Here is an 8,307-nt window from a genome sequence, read left to right on the forward strand (position 1 = left end):
AGCGTGTTTCATCCATAATTCACAGAAAAGTTCTGTTACATGTACTTTGTTCATTTAAATTATACATTTGTTATGAAAATTTCAAACATACAAAAATACAAAGGAAGTATAATAAACTCCTATATACTCAGCCTCAATTATTGTCAACACATAGACAATCTTGTTTCATCTGTATACTCTTTCCCATCTTGAATTAGCTTAAAAGTAGTCCAGATATCATATCATTTTATTCAAAAACACATTAGTATGTCTCTGAATGATAAGGACTTAAAAATATAACCCAAGACGATTATCATGCCTAAAAGCTAACAATTATTTTGTATTGTCAAACATCCACTTGATTTATTTTTTTTTATTTTTTTTTTAAAGATTTTTTTATTGGGGAATTGGGGGGATAGGAACAGTGCTGGGGAATTGGGGGAAGGGGAACAGACAAGTTGCTGTTGTTTTGTTCTTCAGTCTAGTTGTGGAGGACGTTGCTTCACTGGCTCAAGTTGGCACCATCATTGCGCTCTTCCCAGGCGAGGCACATCAGTCGCCGGCTTCTGGACGGCCACTCACTGCGGCTGCTGGCCGCTCACGCTGGCTGCTGGCCGCTCACGCTGGCTGCTGGCTACACACAGTAGCTGCTGGCTACACACGGTAGCCCATGGCAACCCACTGCCACAGGGTCTGCAGCCTACGCCGTCTCCAGCGACTCACGGCAGCCCAGCTCCAGGTGAGCTGTTGTTCAGCATCTTAGCTGTAGAGGGCAGTGTCACTGGCCCTCATATGTGGGATCCGAACCGGGGCCCTCTGGCGTCCCAAGCCAGTTCTTAACCATCGCGCCACTCGGCCGGCCCCACTTGATTTATTTTTAATAGACAATGTATGAATTGCCAGCTTCTCTTCCTCACACTTTGTGGCAACAATACAAGTGAGTTTTCTAGTGCACAGAACTTTTCCTTGGAGGAATCTGACTTATGCATCCATTCTTCATCCATAGAATATAAAATTCTATGCGTCTTTCAGTGCATTTAAACATAATCCTAAACTTAAATTTATAATATCAAATATTTTATCGCTTCCATAAAGTATTATTTCTTTTTTTTAAGCTGAGCCATCCTGCCACCTGTTGGCAGCTCAGCGGCTGCTCAGCTCAGGCTGGGAATTGAACCGCTGTTGCTCAGAGCTCAAGCTCTTGAGAGAGCTCTTCAACTGAGCCACTCGGCTGGCCCTATAAGATATTTGACATAAATAAAGAGAAATGCAGTAGTCTCCCTTATCCACGGTTTCTCTTTCAGCTACCTAAGGTCAACTACAGTCTGAAAATATTAAATGGAAAATTCCAGAAATAAACAATTCATAAGTTTTAAATTGCATGTCATTCTGAATAGCATAAAGAAATCTTGCCTTTCCGGTTCCATCTCAGGCTAGATGTGAGTCATCCCTTTGTCCGCATATCCTCGCTGTATACCTCCCCAACCCTTCCTCACTTAGTAGCCATCTTGCTTATCAGATGGACTGTCCTGGTATCACAGTCCTTGTGTTCAAGTAACCCTTGTTTTACTTAATAATGGCCCCAAAGCGCAAGATTAATTATGCTGGCAATTTGGATATGCCATAAAATTCTTCCTTTAAATGAAAAAGTGAAAATTCTTGACTTAATAAAAGAAAGAAAACTTAATAAAGGAAGTTCTTGACTTAATAAAGAAAAGATCTTAGCTGAGGTTGCTAAGATCTACAGTAAGAAGGAATTTTCTATCTATGAAGTGAAGAAGGAAAAAAGCAATTTGTGTTGGTGTTTCTGCTGCACATCAAACTGCAAAATTTATGGCCACAGTGTGTGATGAGTGCTTAGTTAAGATGGAAAAGGCATTAAATTTGGGAGTGGATGACATAAACAGGAAACTTTTTCTGACTGAGGGCAACCTGTTGTGACAGAAAGCATGGAGCCTATACAAAGACGTCAGCAAGGGCTCCCCGGAAATGAGTGACACCAAGCCATTTCCTGCAAGAATACTTACACAGGTTCAGGAATAGGTTTGGTATTTTGTCATCTCACATCATCACAAGAAGAAGGGTGAATACAGTATAATAAAATATTTTGAGGGAGGAACCACATTCATGTAACTTCACTACAGTATATTATTACAATTGTTCAATTTTATTATTATTGTTGTTAATTTCTTACTGTGCCTAATTTATAAATTAAAATTTATCCTATGTTTGTATAGGAAAATCACAGTATATATAGGGTTCAGTACTATCCTCGGTTTCAAGCATCTGCTGCAAGTTTTGGAATGTATACCCTGTGGATAAGGGGGGCTACTATACTGCTATGTATAATGTGTAAGGAACAGACAACTCATCTCAAGACATTAGCAGAGCAATAATAGAAATGAGAGGCAAACAGAAGGAAAACCAATGAGTTGGACAACCATTTTTTGTTGTTTTTGTTCTGAAGCAAATATTTTGCCACCACTGTCTGTTAGATAATAGGACTAAGTTGGAGTTGATTGATTTTGGCAATTACTATGCTCCTAATAATGAGCTGATGAGATCCCTTTGATTTGCTCAGCAGGGGGTGTGATGGGAGGGCTGTGGTGTAGATGGGAGGGGTTAGTTGCTATTTGTCTTCCACACTTCTGCCTGAAGACCCTTAGAGTCATGTGTTCTATGCTGTGTTTGTTAAGTACAACATATATTCAGAAGGTGGAAGCTCTAGACACACATGTCCTACCGTGTCAAGAGAAACCTGCTCTGTCTCACTATACTTGAACCATGTAGGCCTCTGGGGAATTTCCTTGCTGTGTGCTTAAGTGAGGGCTGTTTATTCTAACATCAAAAACGTCAGTGTCAGGAGTGTGGATGGGCCTGGTATTTTTATTCTCACCCCATATTATGACATCCAGGGTTGGTAAAACCTTGTGTTAAAAAAGGTAAGCAAGCAATCCTCCCCAAACTCAAACAAATCAAAAACTCTTCTTTGAAGACATGGTCTTTAGTTGTGTCACCCTTTCCTTTTTCTAGTACAGCAATCATCTTCTGACATTCGTATTAAAGATTTATTTTCTGGTTGACAATCTTCCCCTTCATCTGAACTCTCACTATAACTATTAACAAATTTCTCATCCATTTGGATGCCAGTAACCATTTGAATGAAACATCCCACCATCTACTTTCTAATTTCCTCCCTAAGAGATAATCTTTTCCTCCACTTCACCTCACTTATTAATTTCCACATTCACACATTGCATCTTGTGAGTGAGTGCTGGTGAGTGAGTGCCTAAGCATGCTAATTAGCAATCGCTTATGTGTGTATTTTCTGTCTTGTTCCACTTGCATGCCTGCTGCATGACAACAGGAACTTGTTCATGCCCTGCTATAAGAAAGTGCTCACAGCAGAGGTTATAATACACTAGGTAGCCAGTAAATTTGCTAAAGGAGACGTATGGGGTGGGGGATCACTTCATAAATTATATAAATGTCTAAGCACTATGCTGTACACCTGAAACTAATAGAAAATAATAGTGAATGTCAACTATAATTGAAAAAAAAATTGCTAAAGGAATAAACACCAAGCATGACCCCAATTTGCTTTATGCTTCCCAGAATATGCTGATTCACTAGGAACAGGCCATAGAGCACATATAATATGAAGAACATGACAACTGTTTGTTGATCTGCTTTCATTCTGCCTAATCTCTGGTACTTATATTGCCTTAATGCTTCTGTAATACATAGGTGTGGAAATTTTCCCTGTCTGCAGAATCTTTTTTTTTTTATTCTATTATACTTTTGCTGCCTGATTTTAGCAACCACCAAGATGTTGAGGTAAAAAGGATCAAAACTATAGTTGCAGCATCTGCAAACAAGCGTTTTATTCTATAATCTAGTTCACTTGGGAATTTTCTGGAATTGTCATAATTAGTATATTTTAGTATTATTTATACCATGAAAATTTTTCTTTAAGCCTATGGACCTTATGCTAACAAGAAAGAAATTATTTTCAATAGATAAGAATTTACTTACTAGTTGTCAGAAACTCTTGTATTTTACACCAGGGGCCTTTATTATTCTCAAAATTTGCAGGATACCTGGCATGAAGGAAATAAAACCCTCATTTATTGACGAATGTGTAATCAAGGCAGGAATGAGGAAAAGTAGTCTTAGAGATACTTTTATTAGTCTAAATTTATTATTAGTCTATTACTAATGTCTAAGCTATGTTCAGAAAATAGTAAATCCAAAACCACTAAATACACTTTAAAAATCTACTAAATCTGGGTGAATTTGCATATTTTTTTAACTTTTAGACTTAGGCATAAATAGGTAGTGATTATGGTAGTTAATATGTACTCCAACTGCCAAAATACTAAATGGCTTTCTGAGATGACTGACTTTTAGAGTCAGTTGGAAAACTCCCTTGAAAGTAAGATGTTATGTAGACTATAACAGGTGCCTCTGACAAGAGTAGGGTATTTGCTTTATATTGTCTGGTTGGGGATACCATTTTATATAAATATTATATCACTTTATGATGTTCTCTGTTAACGAGAGAGAGGCCATTATCATATTCTCTTCTGGTCCTCAAAAGCAGGCAATTTAAGGTGATTTCATAGGCTAATAGACAAAAAGCTATGATCAAATCTGGATAGTCTTATTATCTCCTACATAAATATATTTTATTCTTACATTTTTAAGGCAGTGATGAGATACCCCATTTTTTTCTTGTTACATGATTATTTTACCTATACGATGTATAATTTAAACTGCAGAATAACTCTATAAAGGGATTCAAGCATAATGCCATTGTATCAATATTGAAGAGCTTTCTTCGTCTCTCTTTCTTTTCTCTCCTGATTTCCCTCTAGACACTCTCTTCCTCCACTGTAATATGCTCCAAATCAAAGGCTTGGCAAGGCTTTAGAAAAAGACAAAATATTTGCATTGCACAACACAGCTATGTCTTTAGCAAACACTTCTTTTTTTTTTCTTTTTTCCTGGACATCCACTAAGATGGCATATCATGCTTAAGAACACATTTTATATAATACTGTGTCACTCAGTGGCCCTTATTCTCTGATTTCCTGGCGGTCAAGTGTGGCCAGTGATCTGTGAGTGTATGGGACAGCTGCCACGTGGCCTATGCAAACTTCCCATGCTACTGTATTTTTCTTTTTTCATTGTGGTGTAGTTAATATACAACATTATATTAGATTCAGGGGCACAAGATAATAATTCAATATTTGTACATGTTGAAAAATGTCACCACAATAAGTCTAGTTAATATCTGTCCTCATACATCTTGATACAAAGCACATGTCTGCCTGAAAAGAAATGGTCCAAAGTCCAATTTTGTCTCTGGGGAATTCCAAGGCCCTCAGAGAAATAAAGCACTCAGTATCAAAAAGATATTTCCTTTACCCTTATTCAATAAGGTGCAGACACTTGTTTTGGATTGTTGTTAAAATCCAGGCCTAGGTATTTTTTTAGGAAGAATATAATATAAACAGTATTGTAAAAAACATGTCTCTCTCAATCATTTGAATTTTATGATTCTTAAAAATTTATATTTTCTTTACAAAATGCCAGTTAACTTTCCAAGCATGGTGTGTAATATCACTGGCAAATACTTACATCATTTGTCTTAGTCAATTGGGGCTGCTATAACAAAATTCCATAAACTTGGTGGCTTATAAACAACAGAACTGTATTTCTGACAGCTCTGGAAGCTGGAAGTCTGAAATCAATGTTCCAGCATAGTCAGGGTGTGGAGAGAGCTCCCTTCCAGCTGCAGCCTGATGACTTCTCACTGTATCCTCACATGGTGGAGAGCAGGGAGAGGCAGCACACTCTGTCACCATTGTTAAAAGATTATTAATCCCATTTATGAGGGCTCCGACTTTATGACTGCATCTAATCCTAATCATCTCCGAAAGACTCCCTGGACACGAGGCTTCCATCTTTTAACAACATCACATTAGGGAATAGGGTTTCACCACATGAATTCTGGGTGGGACACAAACATACCATCCATAACACTTTCTTTTCAGCTTTTCTCATCCTCACGTACCTATATAAAGACAGTGCTGTAAAGCCGGAATCAGTTTCTTATTATTTTTATGCTTACAGCATTCAACTTACAATTCTAGCTAGTTCTATGTTTGAGTTCCTTAGAACTGTTCCACGCAAATCTTGCCACAGTCTTCAATTCTGTCCCAAGTTCCAGAACTATAAGAATTTGGATATGATCAGGGAATAAAACTGTAAAGAGCTGTTTAAAAGCTGCAGAAGAACAAAACAAATAACTTGATTCTTAGGGATTCTCAGAAAACAACAGACCGTAAATGGTAAAAGCAAATTGGGCTCCTCTACAAAAATGGGGGCAAAAACCTTTTTAGGGCATCAATTATCAATTGACAAATTTCTAAATTGGTTCCAATTCTTCAGTTCCCCTGGGACACGGACACACACACACACACACACACACACACACACACACACACAATCCCAGTTTGACTGTTCCCAAAAGTCTTCCAAAGATAGACACAGTCATAAAGAATATGAACAAAAAGCCAAATTAAATATTAGAGATCAGCAGATAAAAATATGTCAGACACCTCATTTGGAAAACACACACTCATATAGTACAAGGTGGACCATTTTATGCCTATATTTATATCATAGTTTGCTTTAGTCCCAAAAATCAGATTACAAAAATCACAGACACATCTATAGTTTATGTTCAAAATATTCCTGGACACAATATATTCTATTTTGCAATTTCATACCCAACAATCATCTATGAAGTAATTCCTAGCCAGGTTTAGCAGAAGCCCAGAATATTACCAAGTTAAAAAACAAAAGAAAAAACAAAAATAATTACAAAATTTCAATATGCTGTCATTTATCTGGAAGTCCCATTATAATCTGTGTGCGTATATGTGAAGTAGTTGAATATATATGCATGCCCTATGCAAAAGTCAGATTTAACTGCTGTAAAAAAAACCTAAAATAATTGTGGCTTAAACACAACAGAAATTTATTCTATCAAAACTAATGATCCATGTGTAAGTAGTCTAGAGCTACCAAATATGGAATCAAGCTCTTGCAATCTTGTTGATTTTCTATCTCTAGTGTACTATACCCTCATTTGCATTATTCAGGATGGTTCATCTCCATATTTGTATTCCAGGAAGTGGGAAAAGGGAATAGAGGAAATGGAATTCATGCTCATTCCAGTAAAGGTTATAATAAAGAAGTTTTACATATTCTTGAGTTATATCATGTTGGCCAGAACTTAAACCCGTAGTCACAACTGGTTACAAGGAAGGCTGGGAAAAGTCATATTTAGTCTGGTGCCCATTTACTGAGCCAAAAGTTGAGGTTTCTACTAATGTAGATAACAGTAAGAATAAACATCGGGGGATGACTAGCAATTTCTGCCATGCCATGTCTGCATCTATAATAGGCATTCTACTTAGACTGGATATGACTGCCAAACACAAAATGTTGTGACTTCTAAAAGATTAAGAACTTATAAAAGCATAACCAAATTTCTTAGTAAATATGTCTTTTCACTTAAATTAGAACTACTAGGGGAAAAATTCAGAGTGAAGAACAACCGATTGAACTGAATAACTTCTAGTTTGTTTAACTTAATAAATTCTGTTTGTTTCCTCAACTGCATTAGGTTTCAAGTTATATTTCATTCATTTCAACAACTTTGGTTTTGGTTTGATAATAAGATGCCAACTCAAAAACTTTCCTCACACTTTCTTCTATTCCAAAATTTGCAAAAAAGTAATACAAAAACCAGAAATTGCTAACTACATTCATTGAAACTATGAAGTATTTGTAACATCAAAACACAACGTAGAAAGTAGAATGTAGATGGAAATGTAATGATTGCTTTAGTAAAGTGAAACAAAGGAAGTCTAACCTAATTGCCTGGTGAAAGTCAATTAATCCTCTTTTCAGATAGCTGAAAAATCTCAGGAATTGAAGAGACCTGGTTATCTTGCAAGTGAGATATAGGAAGTTGCTTGAAAATCTTGAAACCACCAGAGATCCAACGTAGCCCACCCTGATAACTACCCTCTTCTTCATGCTATGTTGGGGAGTAAGTTCTCTAGGAAATTTGGGTTATGGAGACTTAAAATCTGGAATATTAAACACAGAAAAGAATAAAGAGAGGTGCTGGACTGAAAACAGGAACATTAATAAAAATTTGTATTCTGAATGATGAGACGCTTTCCTTCATTCCAGGTTCTTTTTTTTAAACAGCACCCAGCATTTTGGTAGTCGCAATTTTATATTTCA

Source organism: Hipposideros armiger, unplaced genomic scaffold (genome assembly GCF_001890085.2).
Source record: "Hipposideros armiger isolate ML-2016 unplaced genomic scaffold, ASM189008v1 scaffold_263, whole genome shotgun sequence".
In the NCBI taxonomy this organism is placed as follows: Eukaryota; Metazoa; Chordata; class Mammalia; order Chiroptera; family Hipposideridae; genus Hipposideros; species Hipposideros armiger.